Genomic DNA, 20,428 nt, shown 5'->3' with positions numbered 1-20,428 from the left:
CCAAACGTGGTTATTTTCAATTATTAATAACAATCTTTGCGTGCTTGTTTGTGAAATAGTAAAGGATTTTGTGTTGAGAATGACTCATATAAAGTCTATATATATTGCGAATGTATGTTTCTCACTACTTATCCTCAGACATTCCTGTATATTACATGTTATGTAACATGTGCGCAATAGTGTCTCGTTTTACATCCCCTTCTAAGTCTGCAAGGCCAATCTCATCGATGTTTACATGCACATTAGGTTCAATTAGTACTTCGTCCTCGTTATCGATGCAAATATTATGTAAAATACAACATGCAAGAATTATAAGAGGTATAAACTCTGTATTATATGCATATATATATTTTAATTTCCGAAATCTGCCTAATAACATACCAAACGCCCGTTCGATAACAACACGAGTTTTGGAATGTTTAGTATTATAATTTATTTGCCATTGTTGGAGATGGCCATTGTCGCGATATGGTGTGAGCATACGATTAGTTAATGGATATGCAGCATCAGCAACAAGGTAATAATAATCTTGGAAGTATCTATGATCATTTTCAACTATTACACGTCTAATATCGCTCATGTTCCAAACTCGGGAATCATGGACACTTCCACAGATCCCAGCAAAAACATCTATAAATTTTAATAAAGTATCACAAATTCCTTGTAGAAGTAGAGAATGATAGCCTTTCCTGTTTACATAACAATGTGGATTTATTGTGGGAGCACTAATCTGGATGTTACATCCATCAATGGCACCAATTACACCAGGTAAACCAGCTATATGTGCAAATTTTTGCTGAGAGTGGTCCATTTCAAACGGGTTGGGCCATTTAATATAATTGTGTACGTTAGCGGACAATGCTTCTGATACTTTTAATACAGACCTCCATACAGTGTCTTTAGACACACCAAATCGGTCTGCTATACATCTGAAATTCAGTAAAATAATAAAAGGAGTAATATAATTTTCAACAGTAATTTTTAATCCCAACTGATTAAAATAAACAAAATAAAATATTTTATTATTAATCAAATTTACTTTAAGATACATATATGTTTATTGAATGAAACTAATGGAACTGTTATCCCAGGTCCACAATAGGTGTAGTATGTTGTTATTTTGTTCTATTAAGCTCAAAACTTTGACGTCATTTCTGGCAAAATGCATTTTTCACGTTGTCAAAAGTAATAAAATATAATCTGATCACTAAGGTGTAAGCTGTATGACAAATTATCATAGCGTGAAAAACAGGTAGTACGCTTTATCTGAAAATTACAACAAAATTAGGTTTAAAGCTAAAAGCTAACGGCTTTACTACACCTATTGTAAACCGGGGTAATTGAATAAATTAAAATTTATTCTAATTGAATTAATATAACGTACGTTAATAATGAAAATAATAATGTACTTGTTTTTAATAACAGTTATAAGATTTAAATAACAATTATGTAATTGAACCCTTTTTGTAATTACATACATCATTTATTAAGGAACCTGACATGTATTATATGTCTTTAAATACTATGAAATTACTCACCTATACACTTCCTGATTTCCGAAAAACCATAATGACATTGCAATTTGCTTGTCAGGAGATATTTCTTTAGGACCTCGATCCGAATATAATAGTGGTCCAAAATCTTGAACTAGCAGTTCAAATGTAATTTTTTCGACACGAAAATGTGTCTTAAAATCTAGAAAAGAAGCAAATTAATATTCCATGAATTCTGTTTATATTTTTATCAGTTTTACGTGTATATTTCAAGAATATTATTATTTTTTACGTAACTAGGATTTTCTCAAAATATGTTATACCTCACAGATTATGATAATTATTACTATTTCGTCTTTGACATTTAATTTGTGATTCTTAATGTAGTGAAAATATTGATTATAATTTATTTACTTCCGATAAAATCGTTAATTTTCAACTTTAAATAAGAAATATAAACAGAATGCAGCAACAAAACAATGCCTTATTATCAAAGTTAATAATTATAAAATAATGTCATATAATTAACAATTTTTCCTACCCAGTTATTGTAATATTGTTCAAATAATATATAATAATTTCAGTTATTGTAATATATATATATTGTTCAAATAATATATAATAATTCAAAGAAATCTTGTTACCATTTAAGGAATATGCTCTGACAACATCCTCATAAAAATTTTGAATTTTTACATGCCGCTCTCGAATTAATGCTACATAATCTTCTTGGTCTTCATAGTATTCATCAAAAAATAACTGCCACATATCAACAAGATCCATTTTTGCTTCCTGTATATGTACAAACATTAATATTTTTGTAAATTATTTATTATTATAAAATATTTGTAAAGCAACGAACATAAAAAAATATAATATAATAAGAAATAAAGATAATTCTTTATAAATGCTGCATGTAAATATAAATAACATCTTATCAATAATACAAAATACAGCTGTACATGCAAACCGTTAATATAAATTTACATATACATAACAAAATAATACATATTCAGATGTAATAAATGCTAATTGTAGATATTGAAACGCATGTGTGTGTGTGTGTATTAAAATTTTAACATCTTCAATTAGCATTTAGTACGTATTTCAATATAATATTGTTCCATATACGTACATTAACATAAATTGTACGTTATGCTATTAGCCTTACTTTACATTACAATAATCGTAGATAGTTACCTTTTGAAGAACGGCACTTCTAAAGAAGGCTTGTCACTCGTGACAATGAGTCCAACATCCCGGTAAATAAATCTGAAGGAAAGAGTACATATATTATACGAGTACCTATATGTATTTATTATATATATATATATTGCATATATTATATTAAATATATACGTAACAGTTACCTCTTGAACAACAGTACATATTCCTAAAGTAGACTCGTGACTCGTGACGATGAGTCCAACATCCCGGTAAATAAATCTGAAGGAAAGAGTATATATATTACACAAGTACCTATATGTACTTATTATATATATTATGCATATATTATTAAATATACGTAACAGTTACCTCTTAAACAACAGTATATAAGAATCCAATATCCCGGTAAAGTAATCTAAAGAAAAAAATACATATATTTTATATGTATTTATTATATATATTGCATATATTATTAAATATATGTAATACTTACCTCTTGAAGAACGGTTTATACCTTTACAATAGGCTCGTGACTCGTGACGAAGTCCAATATCTTAATTAATTCTTATAACATCTTGGTTAGGTTGTACATATTTGTAACAGAGAGCCGTGTTTGAATGATCCGGTCGTCCCGGTCGCTATTTGAGACAGATTAGGGCAGAACATGAAATACTTAGATCATAGAGAGGCGTGCGTACCTCTGACCCAATTCTGACTCGGAGCGTTTCTTCGTAAGCACCCATGATATGTCTGGCCGACCGAAACCGAATCGGCTTTTATTGGTTCACGCGCGAATTTCTAACGAATAAATGTTACTTTGACTTGTTAATCGCTTGAGTTTGTGGCCTTATTTATGGCGTGTCACCCCGCCGAATGTCGCGCCGCCCTCCATCACCCCCGCCCCAGCCCTTAAGTCGAGCTAGCCGATTCCTTGCACACCCGCACGTCTCGCTTTGCGTCTCGTGTTGGTTTTCTTTCCCGATTTCGCAAACGCGCGTTGACGCGTCTGGCGCCCAACGGTAAATTCGTTTCCCGAAGTGTCGGAGGTGCGAGGGAATCGTCGGAGAGGCCCGTCATCCCGCTCTCCTTACTCCTTTTGATCCGGCACACGTCCCGGAGCGGTCCGGGAGTGAAAAAATCGTGACAATATATATAGGTATAGGTATAGGTATAGAACCTATAGATATCAATAGCTGATGAACTTTCAGAGCTCAATTATAAGGTACTATTAAAAACTAATATTAGAGATCCTCGGCCTCTATATTGTATATAATATACTGTGACGTGACAAGTCGCGTCTACTTCCCGGACGGGCTCGGCCGAGGGGAATTCGGGGGTGCTTCCTCGTTGGAGCGAGAGAGGAGCGGTTGCGTATACTTAATTGGTCTAATTAGCTGTTAAGTTTTTAAGGGATCGCCAGTGGTGGCTGGAGTCAACATGTAACGGCCGGGAGCCGCCACGAGGAAGGACAGAGGAATAAAGAGACGGCCAGGGGACGTGGCCGAAAGTCGGATTGCCCGGACCTCCCCGCAAGTGCATGAGTGTCGCCGGCCGGAATTTACTCCGTACTCGGTCGCAACAGCGGCAGGATAGCAGTCTAGAACACCCCGGGACACGCCCGAACGAAACGCCAGTCAGAGCAGGGTGCCGAGGAGCGGCCCAGGGAAAGGCGCAGCCCTGGGGCCGTCGCCTCGAGGGGATGCCGGCGGACGGGGCCGAGGCCCGGCCAGCCTGACCCCGAACGCCGACTCGATTATCGCGGCCCGGACAGCCGGGTGATTCGAAAAGCCCGCGTCGAATCGGAGGTAATTTGAGCGGCGCTGCCGGAAGGGGAGGCGCGCGAGAAGCTGAGACGCCGATGAGAGCGCCCCAGAATTGGAGTGGCGCCCCCGGAAAGATCGACGCACGTGCGGCCTAAGCGCCGGGAGCGCTAGGATTGGCAATCTGGTCGAGCGACACGCTACAGCGCAGGCGCGGGGAACCGGCGCGATTCCGGCAGATCATCGTTTCCGACACTGTCGTGCCGGCTAAAGAGCGAGAAGCATCATCCGGATCCCGAGCTCCCCGGACTACCGAAGGGACTACGACGCATTGTAAGGTCACCACTCTGGCGTCCCCGCGTTAAGGAAACGAGGGTTCGCTCGAGGCATTGGCCCATAGCACGCATCGGTTACCTGAGCGCCGCAGGATTACCTGTGGACTGCGAGATGAGCGCGTGCGGTACCTTGCGCTCGCATTAAGATAGAGTCGGGTGGAAATCGTGCCAGAGCCGACGAGAGTGAGCTCTCTAGTGCGTAGAAACCAATCGTGCCCTCCCCTCGAGCACCGCCACGGCCGACAGTCGCGTGGCGTGGGATATGAGAGTCGGATTAATCGGGTCGAATTGTGTAGCGTCTCGTTGCGTTAATGTAAGTAATCGTGTCGCGTTTCATGGTGTTCATATTTGTACTCGTGTCGCGTTTCATTGTGTTAGAGTCTACGTTCGTAATCGTGTCGCGTCTTGGCCATATGAGAGTGATGCCTTGCGTGGCGATAACGGGAGCGAGTTGTGCGGGTAACGGCGAGCCGCGAGTGGTCATGTAATTTGAAGGGCACTCGCCCTCGTATCTGAGTAACGTATCCGGGCCCTCGAGAACGGCGAATATTGTGTTTAGCGGGACGGAGGGATCGACGGGATCGGCGCGGGGCCGCGGAATCTCCGTGATTGCGAGAGAATTCGGGATTCGCGTGGCAAGCCGCGGGATCGTCCGCGATACGAGTCCTTATTTCGTGTTCGGGGGCTACTGCCGGCCAGCGTGGTCGACACGGCGAGATCGCCCATAAATTTTGCGTCGTGCGGAATCGAGGTGGCCCGGGTGCGCGTTGAAGGAGCAACCGAAGGTGCGGCGAGTCGGTTTGTCGCCCTCGTGGCGTAAGTTCGTTGTGAGTTCGAAGCCAGGTACCGCGATATCTGAATCGTAATTGTTTCTTATGTTAAGCTTTCGTGTGTTCGTCGGCGTTTATCTGTTGCGTTGATCTAACTTCGCGTGCGTTAATCTACAGTGTTTAATTCGACATTACCGCGTGCACTTATTGCGGTATTTATGTGGCATTCGTGCGTCAGCCGATCCGACATTTTTGCGGTAATACGAGAGACTCAGACCGATTGTACCTACACCTATTGACATTACCTGACTAAATATATTATATGTTATTATTATTTATTCTTTTGTGTGTGATTGATTGCGTGACGCCTCTCTCCGAATTCCCTGAACGAGCCCTACGCCCTGAGGTATTGCCGGGAATATCGCGTTAGATATAATAGAGTACGGTGGTGCGATTCGTCGCACCTAGCGCCCAATCATTTGGTGTCTGAATTAGTTGCGCGTGCTGCCAATCCACGATAGCCCTCCACCGGATTGCGAGACCGGGGGAAAAAGCGTCGCAAGGAATTTTGGCGCCCAACGTGGGACATCTCGCATGAAAATTGGAGATTTTGTTGGAGAAATCCGACCCTCGCTTCACAAGAAAAAAAAATTCAGAGAGAAGAACTTGGAGAGTGAGCGTCAGCAATTATTTAATTATGTAAAAGTATGTCCGTTTCTGTGTTATTTTCTGTGTGTGCATGTATTGGCCTCGATCACAGCGAGATATAATTTTGAATCGTTCGCGTGTAGAATTTCGGAAATTTCGGTGCCACATGAAGTGCGTGCCGTATTGAATTTTAGTTGGCTTGAATTCTCAAGTTGGCTTTGTTTTGGTTCGCCTGCCGGTATTGTTCGAGAGTTCGTGTTTGCATTTCTTATAGCGGATTCCTAGGTGTTTGTCGCGCGTGGAATGTTGTCGACTTCGGCACATCTGGCCGATTTAAAAGGGCTTTAAGAGTCTTTCAGTTTCGCGTGTGTTTCTTCGATCAAGCTCGGGTTTCGGTGTTGTTTTCCCTCTTGTATGACTGGCATATGCGAAGTTGGCGCAGATTAAGAATTTTTTTTCGGTGTGATCGCGCTTTCGCGGAAGGTTGTCGGGGATATAGGGTGTCGCGAGATTACCGTTACCGTGCTGAACCGCGTTTTGCGAGATGCCTGGATTCCTTAAGCTCGACCCGACGCGATAGTAATTAGAGAGAAATTTCGTAACATCGCACCGGTGCTGCGACATGCCGGTGAGCCGATCACCCCATCGCTGGGTTGATAAATTGTCGGTAATTCAGTTGCGTCAACATTTGGGGAATCGCGGCTAGAAGACGTGCGGTATCTTACCTACGTTGCGAGCGCGCCTGATACGTTTTGAGGAGGCGAAATTGAAGAGTAAAGCCGTCCCACCCTCGCCCCCGATGGAGGCTGGAAAGGCCACCGGGGCGAATGTCGCTGACGGGACACCGACGGAACAGAGGGAACTGCTCCTAGGGGTGAGCCCGATTCCCGCGTTAGGGGCATGGTCGTTGCCGCCGGGGCTCGCGGAGCAGCAAACGGTAAAAGGGGGGGAGGCACATTACCATTTAGCGCCACCACCGCCCGCGAGATGCGAGCCTCCTGCGACCGAACGGCGTTCTATGAGTGGGTCCGAGGCCTACAATTTGATGCGCAAGTGGGACCTGCATTTTTCGGGTACGCGCGGTAGTGACGCCGAAGCATTTTTGATGCGTATTCAGGAAGCCCGCGCAATAATCCCTATCAATGACGGGGATCTTTTTAAGTGTTTGCCATTGTTTTTGTCGGGAACCGCGTTTTATTGGGTGCGTCTGGAGAGTCCGAACTGGCGTAGTTGGCGCGATTTTGAGACTGCGTGGAGAACTAGGTTCGGGGATCCGGATTACCATTATACGCTCAGGGAGGAAGTTCTGCGCCGGACGCAGGGAAAACACGAGTCCGCCGCGGATTATATTACGTATCTGCGCGTTCTATTTGGTAGAATGAACCCCCCCTGGACCTTGGCGGAGCAACTCACCCTCGCGCACCGTAATCTATTGCCGCGGTTACAAATCGCGATTCGCCGGTTCGAGTTCGCGGACTTCCACACTCTCGGGGATCTGGCCACACGGCTGGAGCGTAGTTTTCTCGCGGATAAGAATTATCGACCTCCGTTGCCCCCGGAGCAGTCGATTTTCCCGGATCTCGCGTATCATGCGCCTAAAGAGAAACCTAAGACTCCGGGTACGGTCGCAGCGGGAGAGGCCGTCGGCCAACCGGGGTGAAGACGTGGGAGGGCTCAAAGGCCGCGTCAACGGCTGCCGCGACGGCTACCACCGCGACCGCGAACGCGTCTGCTTCTCAAGCCGCGGCCGGAACCGGGACCAGCGACTCCGGGATGAAGTGCTTGAACTGCGAAAAGCTCGGGCATCGGGCGCATGAGTGTACCGAGCCGCGTCAGCTGCATTGCTATCGTTGCGGGAAGCGCGGCTTTACGTCGAAAACTTGCCCTTTGTGTTCGGGAAACGCGGAGGAGTGTGCGTAGGACGGGTCCCTACGACTCCGAGTCACGAAAACGAGGCCCGAACCGCGGACGTCTTCGCGAAAACGTTACCGGAATCGAACGTTACCTTTGAGCCGACCGAGTGGCCCCCACTACAGTACCTTGAGATTCGCGTGGGTAGTTGTCCTCTATTGGTTCTCGTAGATTCCGGGTCAAGTCGTACCCTTATCGGTTGAGAAGGGATGGAGAAAATTGAAAAGTTAGGAATACAAACGGAACGCGGGGGAGGAGCGCGAATCCGTATGGCCAACGGGCAATTGGCCACTATTCAAAGCGAAATCTCCGCAACCATAATCCCACTGACATTTGAGCGCTTCGATCTTTCACTGATTTAGCGGTACCTTGTATAATTAGGATCTTGACCAAATTTGGAGTTGCGTTAGATTTTGCCCGAGCCGAGTGGTACTTTGCGAATAGGCCACGTACTCGTTATCGTTTTCACTCGGATGCGACCCCACGCGCGTGTTGTGGATTGGCCGAATTAACGTCGAATCAAAAACAGCGGTTGGAAATTTTTTTACGGACTATCGCGACGCCCCCGGAGAACCCGGGGCTAACGGACTTAACGGAGCACAAAATTGAGGTGGGGGATCACCCGCCCATTAAGCAACGGTGCTACATGGTTTCGCCAAAGGTCCAGGAGGTTATTCGCGCAGAAATCGATAAGATGTTACAGGCCGGGATTATTGAGCCCTCTGCTAGTCAATGGTCCAACCCGATAGTAATGGTTAAGAAATCGAATGGGAAATACCGGTTCTGTTTGGATTTTCGGGGGGTGAATAAAGTATCGAAAAAGGATGCGTATCTCATACCACCCATGGACAATATTCTAAACAAATTGCGGTCAGCAAAATACATTTCGACGATAGACTTAAGCCAGGCGTACTTTCAAATACCCCTAAGCCGGGACAGTCGCGAAATTACTGCGTTTAGCGTATCGGGGAAAAGACATTACCACTTCGTCCGAATGCTATATGGTCTAACGGGAGCACCCGCGACTTTCCAGCGATTACTGGATGGTCTAATCGGTCCGGAATTGGAACCAATCATATTCAATTACCTCGACGACATAATAATCGCGACTGAAACATTCGAAGAACATCTCGAGTGGTTGAAGCGCGTGTTGGATAAAATCACAAAAGCCGGACTAACAATCAATATGGAGAAATGCGAATTTTGCCGTTTGCAAGTTCGTTACCTAGGATTCGTCGTGGAAAAGGAGGGCTTATCGGTCGACCCCGAGAAAACAAAGCCCATTATGGAATATCCGGCTCCCCCAAAACCTCCGACAATTGCGCCGCTTTTTAGGAATGTCGTCTTGGTATCGCAGGTTTATACCCTAATTTGCCACCTTTAGCGAGCCGTTGAATCGCCTTTTGAAAAAAGGCAGGCGCTGGGAGTGGGGGGATGAGCAGAATCGCGCCGTCGAGAGTATCCGCGAAAGTTTAATGTCCGCTCCCGTTCTGACGTGCCCGAATTTTGAGGAACCGTTCGTCGTGCAAACAGATGCGAGTTCCGTAGGTTTAGGGGCCGTATTGACGCAGAGATTAGAGGGAGAAAAGCGCGTGATCGCATATGCCAGTCGCGTCTTATCCGACACCGAGACGAGGTATTCAGTAACGGAACAAGAATGCTTAGCCGTCGTTTGGGCCATCCGAAAATTTCGACCGTATTTGGAGGGATATATGTTTACGGTGGTCACCGACCATAGTAGTTTGAGATGGCTTCATAACCTTAAGAATCCGACAGGTCGGTTGACTCGATAGGCTCTAGAGCTTTTAGAATACGATTACGCGGTCGAATATAAGAAGGAGGTCCTCCATTACGTGCCCGACGCGTTGTCACGCATGTACGAGAAAGGGGAGGAGGGACTCGTTAGTGCCGTTGTGGAAGTACCGGAATGCGTAGATACCACTGACCTCTGGTATAAAAAACGGTTTCAGGAAGTAACTACCGCGCCTAAGAGATTTGCGCATTGGAGAATCGTGGACGGTCAGTTGTATTTTTTGCGGCCGAGACTGGTCATTTCCGACATCGTAGAAGACCTCTAGTCCAGTCACTATGTACATTTAAAAAAGACATAATTCTGACCCAGGATTTTTCTTTTGGGGGGTGTTGGGGGGCTCAAGAAAAGCTTAATCTCAAGTTTTCGACCTCTGTTTCCCGCTTGCTTTTTTTACGGGAGTAAAAAATGTGAAAAAATGGTTTTTTCGCGATAACTCGGTTTCTAATAAAGTTACAAGGTCGAATCGGATCTCATTTTAAAGCTTTTTTTACGCTCTACAAATTATGTCGTATGACATTTTTACGTACGATCGATTGTTTTTGAGGCATCGAACAAGAAAGGGAAATAAAAAAGTATGATATTTAGTTTTTTTCTTTTTACTCATTATTGTCGTCCGAAATTGCAAAAATGCTTCAAATAAAACTTGTAGAGCGTAAAAAAACCTACAATATTCATTTGTTATTCATTTCATTTAGTTGAAAATTACGCCTTGTAGAGCGCCTCAAAGTGGAGAGTCGTCGCCATCGCGTCAGCGGCGCGTTGGTTACGTCGATACGCGGCACCGAACGCTTTCGCTAAGATTTCCGATTTCATTGACGCAAAAAAGTTTTTTTTCTATTTTATCATTTTTCGCACACGAATCTGTATAAACGCTTCAAATAAAACTTGCACAGCAATAAAAATCGTAAGATGTTCTTATTTATTACTTTAATTTCGTTGAAAATTCCATATCGCACTACGCCTGCAAATAAATCTTGCAAAGCCTGAAATTATTATATTTTGAAACCGTTAAGTTTTCTTAAGGGAATCAAACACGTATTTGCCATTGCAGATAGTTGTTTTAAAACAAAAATTACACTTACCGTTTCATTGAAGAATACATGAAAGCGTGCAGTTTTATATCTAAGTGACAATATTCTTGTTCATTAATAAATAACAAGTTATTCATGTCTTGAACGAAAGCAATTTTTCTTGAAATGGAAATCTGGATGACACTGTTCTTCTCTTGATGTTGATGGTGATTCGCCATTGCCACTTCGCCGAGAAGCCAACGAAGCTAATCTTTTATTCGAATACGTTTTGTAACACGCCCCGTGTACAGCAACTTCGGTCAATGTCTGCAACTTTCGATGATATTCCGCATCTCCTCTTTGCTCGCTCGCCAATAAAAGAGATTTAATACCTCTCGATTTCACCACTTGAACGTCTGTTATCAAAGGTTTTTCACATATAAAACAATCCGAGTCACTCATTGTTGTTCACTAAAAACTGCACTGACAAAATGTCCAAAAACTGCATTAACAAAATGTCCACAAAATTCTCGTTTCGAAAAGCATCCGCTCGCTGCGATATACAGAAAACGACTGGCAAATGCAATAAAAAGGACCGGCGCCGCGGCGAGCAGATGTTTACTATATATAGTAAACATTTGCTAGTATGTTTACTTTATATAAAACCATGAAGAAAACAATGAAGTCTGAAAGCGTTCGGTGCCGCGTATCGACGTAACCAACGCGCCGCTGACGCGATGGCGACGACTCTCCACTTTGAGGCGCTCTACAAGGCGTAATTTTCAACTAAATGAAATGAATAACAAATGAATATTGTAGGTTTTTTTACGCTCTACAAGTTTTATTTGAAGCATTTTTGCAATTTCGGACGACAATAATGAGTAAAAAGAAAAAAACTAAATATCATACTTTTTTATTTCCCTTTCTTGTTCGATGCCTCAAAAACAATCGATCGTACGTAAAAATGTCATACGACATAATTTGTAGAGCGTAAAAAAAGCTTTAAAATGAGATCCGATTCGACCTTGTAACTTTATTAGAAACCGAGTTATCGCGAAAAAACCATTTTTTCACATTTTTTACTCCCGTAAAAAAAGCAAGCGGGAAACAGAGGTCGAAAACTTGAGATTAAGCTTTTCTTGAGCCCCCCAACACCCCCCAAAAGAAAAATCCTGGGTCAGAATTATGTCTTTTATAATCCGTTTTTTTGTACATAGTGACTGGACTACTCGATCAATGGAAATTAGTGTTGCCGCGAGAACAGCGTGGACAGGCTTTAAAAGAATCGCATGACGCCCCTCAGGCTGGACATTTAGGTATTGAAAAGACGTATCAGCGCCTTGCTGTCGCGTATTACTGGCCAAACATGGTTAGAGAGGTAACAAGATACCTTCGGACGTGTGATATCTGCCAAAAAATCAAAGTAGAGCAGGCGGGTCCGGCGGGTTGGATGGGACGTCGTGTGATAGAGGGACCGTAGACTGCGATCGCCGCAGATATCGTGGGGCCGCTGCCGCGTAGCAAGGCCGGTCATCAGTATTTGCTCGTAATTCAAGATCTTTTTACGAAGTGGGTGGAGATAAAAGCGTTGCGAGCGGCCACGGGTCCAAAAATTCGGGAGGCTTTTGAGGATTTAATCGTGTCTCGGTGGAGTACACCCAAGATTCTGCTGACGAATAACGGTACGGAATTTATTAATCGGGTCATTAAGAATTTTGCGGAAGAAAATAGTATAACGCACACGACAGTGCCCCCGTATCATCCCCAGGCGAATCCGGTAGAAAGGGTCAATCGGGTATTAAAGACTATGATAGTGGCCTTTATAGAAAAAGATCATAGGGAGTGGGACCTCCATTTGCCGCATTTTCGATTCGCGTACAACACCGCATTCCACTCGTCGCTGGGTACCTCCCCCGCCTTTTTGAATCTTAGGCGTGAGTTGACGCCATCCCATTCTTTGCGCGATCGGGGAAACGAAGCTCCCGAGGTGGAAGCGCCGGACCCCGAGGAATGGTTGCAACGGATGAAGAAGTTGCATGCCATCCAGGAGTGGGTGGCTGAGAATCTCGATCAGGCGAACCAAAAACAAGCTGCGCACTATAATTTGCGCAGGAGACCGCGTAGGTTTTGTGTTGGTGATCTCGTGTTGCGACGACAACATGTGTTGTCTTCCGCCGCGCAGGGGGTGGCCGGAAAGTTGGCACCAAAGTTTCAGGGTCCGCTCCGAATCAAACGAGTGATTTCACCGGCAGTATACGAAGTGGCGCAACCGGACAGAACACCCGCGGGTAAAGTGCACGTACAAGATCTTAAGCCCTACCTCCAAATGATTAGAGATACCGGTTGCCTAGGCCGGGATGGCCTACCCGCGTGGCGACATACGACGTGAACTGTCTCCTTGTGATCGACGGCCCGAAATAAATGTTTAATTATATGTTTCTGTGTGTTTCCTGAATTTTCCCGTGCGTATGTGTGGTTGAGATTCGTACTTGAGCGTGAGAGTGGGTCGTTGCGCGTTGAGTTCATGAGTGGGCGACAAGATTGGTCACCGCGTGCTCGCGTACAGGGTGTGCCCGTCGGTGGGAACGTGCCCCGCCATTTTTCCGAAAATAAGTAGGGGAGAAGGTTGGTTTGTGGCGGATTTTTCGGGACGACTCAAATGTGAGGTGTTGCGTACGGTGGCGTGGTACAGTACAGGGTTGCGATATTGTTGGTCTCTCTCTTGCGAAAGATTTACCCGAATTACTCTGACGCCGGAGCGGTGATCCGAGGTCCGGGTCGAGGCTCTCCCCTCGGCGCTCGTCTGGGGAGGGGGAGTTGTGACGTGACAAGTCGCGTCTACTTCCCGGACGGGCTCGGCCGAGGGGAATTCGGGGATGCTTCCTCGTTGGAGCGAGGGAGGGGCGGTTGCGTATTCTAAATTGGTCTAATTAGCTGTTAAGTTTTTAAGGGATCGCCAGTGGTGGCTGGAATCAACATGTAACGGCCGAGAGCCGCCACGAGGAAGGGCAAAGGATTAAGGAGACGACCAGGGGACGTGGCCGAAAGTCGGATTGCCTGGACCTCCCCGCAAGTGCATGAGTGTCGCCGGCCGGAACTTACTCCGTACTCGGTCGCAACAGCGGCAAGATAGCAGTCTAGAACACCCCGGGACACGCCCAAACGAAACGCTAGTCAGAGCAGGGTGCTGAGGAGCGGCCCAGGGAAAGGTGCAGCCCTGGGGCCGTCGCCTCGAGGGGATGCCGGCGGACGGGGCCGAGGCCCGGCCAGCCTGACCCCGAACGCCGACTCGATCATCGCGGCCCGGACAGCCGGGTGATTCGAAAAGCCCGCGCCGAATCGGAGGCAATTAGAGCGGCGCCGCCGGAAGGGGAGGCGCCCGAGAAGCTCAGACGCCGATGAGAGCGCCCCAGACTTGGAGTGGCGCCCCCGAAAGAAGCGACGCACGTGCGGCCTAGGCGCCGGGAGCGCTAGGATCGGCAATCCGGTTGAGCGACACGCTACAGCGCAGGCGCGGGGAACCGGCGCGATTCCGGCAGATCATCGTTTCCGACACTGTCGTGCCGGCTAAAGAGCGGAGAAGCATCATCCGGATCCCGAGCTGCCCGGACTACCGAAGGGACTACGACTAGAGTCCCTTTATAAGAGTCTGGACAGACTTTGGGAGTGCAACAACATGGCGTGAACGTCACGTATATAAGAGACTCTATGTCTAGACGACCTAGACGGAAGAAAAACCATGGCGGCGATGGATGACTACACGTGAATCGTATATCCTGGAATCCGTTGTATCGTCGACGTTGTATATAAAGATTTATATCATCTCCAAATTAGTCTACATAGAAAGTGAGTTTGCTTATATTTTAGTTTAGTTTAATAGAGAGATAATACTAAACTTGAAAATATCGAGATGTACATACGATACATACATAGATAAATGTTACGTGTTTCACTTTTAAAAGGGTTTTCTCTGGCATAATGGCTGGTTGTTGTATACCTGGATGTACTAACAACATAAAAAAGGATTTCTATGAGAAGATTTCCAAAAGATGTAAAAAAAAAATTAAATTGGATAAAAAATATCAACAATCTGTGGCCTAATTGGAAAACCTCCTGAGCATGGACTTATTTGTCATGTAAGTTGAAATGTATTTTTATAATAATAACTATGAAGGAACTATGATATTAATCTAAATGATTTTATTTATAGTCACATTTTTCTGATGCAATGTGGGGAAAAACCTCGTGTAGGATGGTAAACAAAAATTAAAAGATGATGCTGAGACAACTATTTTTATAATCATATGTTAATGTAAGTTTTATTTTATTATGTTTTATGTCATATATGTGTATTATATACATATATATATATATATGTCAATTGGCTATTTTGACGACACCGACGAATACCCGATATTACTGCATACATTAGAGTACATTAACCCTCTGACGTATGCATAACCAAAAATTTTTCATTTAAACGCATCAATAAGTATGTATAAGCAATTCACTATAGGTAGACTATTTTGACGACAGTACAAAATTATGTACTGTCGTCAAAGTAATATGAGAAGGTTAGTCGGAAAATTTACAATTCAAGAGGGTAAAAGCGTAAAGCTAGAAAATCTGTTATAGTATTATATATAATTATTAACTAGTGTTTGATCTGTTAATAATTAATATAGTTACATAATATAATGACAGATTTCTAATCTAGGAAATAGGTTACTTTAATTGTATTAAAAAACATTATATTGCAATATAACCTCTAGTATAAAATCAATTGATATAACATATTTCCTAATCTCACGCTGTCATCTCACTTCAAAGCCTTATTATTGCTTTTACGCCAAATGTTTTTTAGATAAAGATTATTATAATACTCTGACAAATGGTATATCACTGAGTCTATGCAATACACATCAATACAGTAAAAAACATGAAATTATACAGTAAGACTCTAAATTTTAAATTTAACGTTATTGTTGTTTACTAAACTTTAATGAAGCATGCTTATTAGTGGTACGTAGTGCTGATAACATTTCTACTATAATTTTCCTGTGTGAAATTCTAAATTATAATGCTTTTAATTTAGATTATTAAATGTCACTTTTACTTTTACACAGGAGCTGAGAGCGAAATATCCTATTTATCCATGATAGCAAAGATATTTCTTTAGCTGTTATCATATATCAAGAAAAAATCCATTTACAAAACATGAGATTCTGTTGAGCGAGAGTTCAATATTAGTGTCTCCGCTTTCAGAATCTTGTGAAATGTTATGGAATCATCATCATTGCTGTAATTAGTTTAGTTACATTGTGTATTAGAAAATTAATGTGCTTCTATAGCCTTAACATATATTTACAGAATACATTAAACATTTATATTCCTACCCTGCTAGTGTGTGTGCGTGTGTGTATATATATATCTGTTTATTTTAAAATAATTTTTGTAAAGCAACCACGGAACGTATTGTAATATATTATTTACATCGCGTTACTTAAATATGTGTAACTTAAACCAAAACCCATAGTCTGCTTTACATACAAATGTATAAATAAAGATAATACAGCAGATACGAATTTAATTATACATTATTAGACTTTTTAAGTAAATAATTTGCCATTGTAGGTAATACAGTATTTTGAGTATTAATGTAAAAATATTATTTACGTTAACTGAATAGCAACATAAAGATTTAATCAATCTACAATAAATGAACATTGATGATTTTGTCACAGCATAGATTTTACTATTAAAACGGACACAATAACGTTGAAGATTATGTGATGGAATCATCAACGCCCATTTATTGAATTTGTCTATTAAGGAAACAATAATACTGTACTATTAACATGCATGTTAGAAGATTTAATATGCGTTGCTATTTAGTTAATGTATGTAGAAGGAAATAATATTTTAACATTAACAAGGCAAAAAGAAAAAATGGGAAAAGGAAAAGATTTCATAAGGTAAAAAATGACACGGTTTGTATTTAAAGTTACATATGTATTCTAAAACTTGGTAAAAAAAGAAACGAAAGAGATAAAACAAGAAAACAGAAAAAGCGCAACTATATAGAACACTCATAAGAACACTCATTCACGTAGTTATCATTCATATTATAAAGATGTATTGTACAGACGGCGTCAATAATGCCTTCCACCTGAAGCATAGTACATGTAACGTGCACTATAGAAATCCCCAGAACACAGCTAGGAAGGCATTAATGACGCCGTCTGTACGCTATGGCCCAGTTTCACAAACGTCGATTAACTGTAACCTTTGATTAAACTTGCTTTTTGTCTCTTTCTAATTGTCCCCCTTAGAAAGAGACAAAGAGTTTAATCGAAGGTTACAGTTAATCGACGTTGGTGAAATTGTGCCTCAGAGGAAAAGCGGGTTGAAACTTTTAATGCACTACAACAACCTTTTTCGTATTACGCTGTGCTTTCTTTGGCAGGAGCACTGATCTCTGTACAACTATTTAACAGACGACGGGCAGGAGATATTGAACGCATTCTTAGCGAAGATTTTAAAAACCATGAAAGAGTTAATAAAAACATGTACAGCGATCTTTACAAGTCATTATCAAAAGAACACAAAAAGATTGCTAACAAATATATCAAATTCTGTATAAGAGGTAAATTAGGACGTACGGTGCCCGTTTTGTTATCAAACGATTTATTTGAATGCATTAATTTGATTTTAAAATATCGAAAGGAATCTAACGTACCCGAAGAAAATCCTTACGTTTTCGGATTGCCTGGGTATAACAAACAAAGGTACAAATATTTCAGAGCTTGCATTTTAATGCGTAAATTCTCAAGCGAATGTAATGCAATTCAGTCTAATACTTTACGTGGTTAATTGTTGCGAAAGCATGTTGCAACATACTGTATACAACTAAATCTTAATAATATGGAAGTATCGGATCTTGCCACATTTATGGGGCATTCCGAAAAGATTCACATGGATCATTATGTGTACAATATGTTGCAACATGCTAATAATCGAAGGGTTCATTGGCTAACAGCCGTTAGCAACCAGAGATAATATTGCAAATTTCCCAATACCTGGTAGCTGTTCAAGGAAATTACCAACATGCAAGTAGCGAATCTTCAACGGAAAGTAATATAGACGACGAATTATATGACTACCAAGCACAAAAAGATTGCTGACAAATATATTAGATTCTCGAATATAAAATAAACGGCCTAATTAAGAGCCAAGCGCGATAAATGCTTTGCAAATGTTAATTCTAACTTTTTACATATTTCCTACCTTAGTAAATTGCGCGCCGACTAAATTATCTGACTTGCAACACAGCTCTAGTTGGAGTAGTAAAATCCCCTCCCTCCTTACTACTCCAACCGGAGTTGTTGCAAGTCTGAGAATTTATTCGGAGCGCAGTTTACTAAGGTTGAAAATGTGTAATAATTTAAAAATAACATTTACCGCGCCTGACAACGAGAACGACACAAAATTCGTGATACAAACCAAAGACTGTAATAATGAGAAGACGACTAACGACATTAAATACATCTTGTGGTAAGTTTAGCTAACGTTATAAATTATATCGGAAATAGCAACGACATATATAAATAGATCAAGTATTCTTCATGTTTTTGCCATGGAGGGAGTGAAGTTGGCAGTTTATAACTCCGCTAGTCATCAATATATCGCATAGTGCTTGCAATAATCCGTACGCTCTCATAGTTCGTTGACAAGCTGCGACTACCTTCACACAAAACAATTGTTATTAATTAAAGGTAACAATAGACAAATAATGTAAATTCCATACAGCGCTAATATTTTTGAGCTACCTGAGCAGGAGGACTCACTGCTACTAGCGCTCGTACAACTCGCACCATGCAGTGAACATTGGACACCTTCTGTGGGCTCCATCCACCAAGATTGTTATCCTCCGTTTCATTGAGAATTTGAAATATTGGCGTCAATTTCTGAATATAACTACCTGTACCGTTGGTATATAAAAATTATTACAGAACGGCGAAAATTATATAAGTTGGTAGAGAAATCCAATGACAAGTATATTACCTTCCTTAAAGAAGTTTTAGTCACTGACGTTTCCCCTGAGAAAATTTAATATCAGCACACAGGAGGCAATCTTCCACAACAATACCACCATCTGCGTGGCCCTCTTGCTCAATAACATCAAATATGCGATCAAACGCACTTTCAAACACCACTATCTTTTGTATGTTAGCATTGCCTTTTGTCAATTAAATGAGCAGCAACAAGACCTATATAGCCAAATATAAATAACATGTTACAAGCAAAGCTCTTACTATTCCAGAAGCGTTTGTTCAAAAATAATAGATTTAACATACATCATTGCGTATAACTTCTCTGTTGTCACTCAGCAAATCCATCAGTTTAGAGACACTCATAGGGCTGACCAGAATTATTTCCTGAATATCTTTAAATCTATTCGCCAGCAAATGCGTCAGTAGCTTCAGCGCTGGCCACCTGACACGGAAGTCAAACTCCTTGAGAAATGTCAGCAACAAACCAACACTGTTCGAGTGCTTAATGAATATTTCTGTAAACTGTTCCCCTATTTGGATCTTGGAGCCGTGTTTATCGACTGAAATCACGCGAGGCGATCAGACATAAAATTGATTGTACCAAAGAAATAACGCAGTCCTATACCTCCTTCGCTGAATGTCTCAGGATTCGTTATATTGCACAGGGTATCCAAACCCAGGCCGATTATCTCGCAATCTGTCCTGTTTATCTCCAGCACCTGCCTGAGCGCGTCCATTTCCTGAGCACCCAACTCCACGCGACTTGAGCTACCTGTAATTAAGTCCGTCGGCCAGGAAGCTTTATCGGATAATTAGCAGCGAAGACACTCACGACGTTCGTCCAAAACATAGGGAAGTAACCTTCTTCTGGCGCGTGAAAACATGAAATATTCATCGGTTCCCAGTTCTCACTCACCGTATCGGCAATCGGCACTCGTCGGCTGCGTACCGGCGGGAGCGGTTCCCAAGACGGATTTCAGGCTACTTATAAAATACTCCATTTCTTTCTCGGCGAGATTTCTTTCCACCGCCTGTCGGTGTAAACTAACGTCACACGTCACACGTCACACGTCGACACTCGACACTTTAAGGTTATTGTACATAGAAGTCGTAGTCGTGAGTTGTAAGTAATTGACCAATCACATAAAAAGTTGACGAGAATATTCAATCTGTGATTGGTCAATTTCTTACAACTCACGACTACGACTTCTATGTAAAATAACCTTTAAGCTGGCCACACACACTTTTCGTAGAACGTAACAGTAAGATTTTGACCAATCGCGTTACTCGATTCGAAAACGTACGGCCGTACGTTCCCGAATCGAGTAACACGATTGGTCGAAATCTTACTGTTACGAAAAAGTGTGTGCCGGGGCCTTAAGCTGGCCACACACACTTTCCGTAAAACGTAACAGTAGGATTTCGACCAATCGCGTTGCTCGATTCGAAACGTACGTTTTCGAATCG

At 42.5% G+C, this 20,428-nt stretch overlaps 1 long non-coding RNA gene and 1 pseudogene across 2 annotated transcripts; one reads left to right on the top strand and one right to left on the bottom strand.

The window, feature by feature from the left end:
- The first annotated feature begins 14,654 nt into the window (after positions 1 to 14,654).
- LOC143907518 (uncharacterized) lies at positions 14,655 to 15,147 on the top strand. The gene is made up of 3 exons (XR_013259874.1): positions 14,655 to 14,753; positions 14,870 to 15,043; positions 15,118 to 15,147. It is a non-coding gene; the product is annotated as an uncharacterized LOC143907518 (long non-coding RNA).
- A 1,751-nt stretch (positions 15,148 to 16,898) lies between these two features.
- LOC143907548 (general vesicular transport factor p115-like) lies at positions 16,899 to 19,962 on the bottom strand (annotated as a pseudogene). The gene is made up of 6 exons (XR_013259884.1): positions 19,878 to 19,962; positions 19,587 to 19,733; positions 19,265 to 19,527; positions 18,972 to 19,177; positions 18,737 to 18,888; positions 16,899 to 18,651 (listed from the first exon to the last, which is right to left on the bottom strand). The product of XR_013259884.1 is annotated as a general vesicular transport factor p115-like (transcript).
- Positions 19,963 to 20,428: the final 466 nt, after the last annotated feature.

The sequence above is a fragment of the Temnothorax americanus genome, unplaced genomic scaffold (genome assembly GCF_048541705.1).
Source record: "Temnothorax americanus isolate GAGA-0224 unplaced genomic scaffold, ASM4854170v1 Scaffold83, whole genome shotgun sequence".
In the NCBI taxonomy this organism is placed as follows: domain Eukaryota; kingdom Metazoa; phylum Arthropoda; class Insecta; order Hymenoptera; family Formicidae; genus Temnothorax; species Temnothorax americanus.
This window is presented reverse-complemented; position numbering and strand designations above follow the sequence as displayed.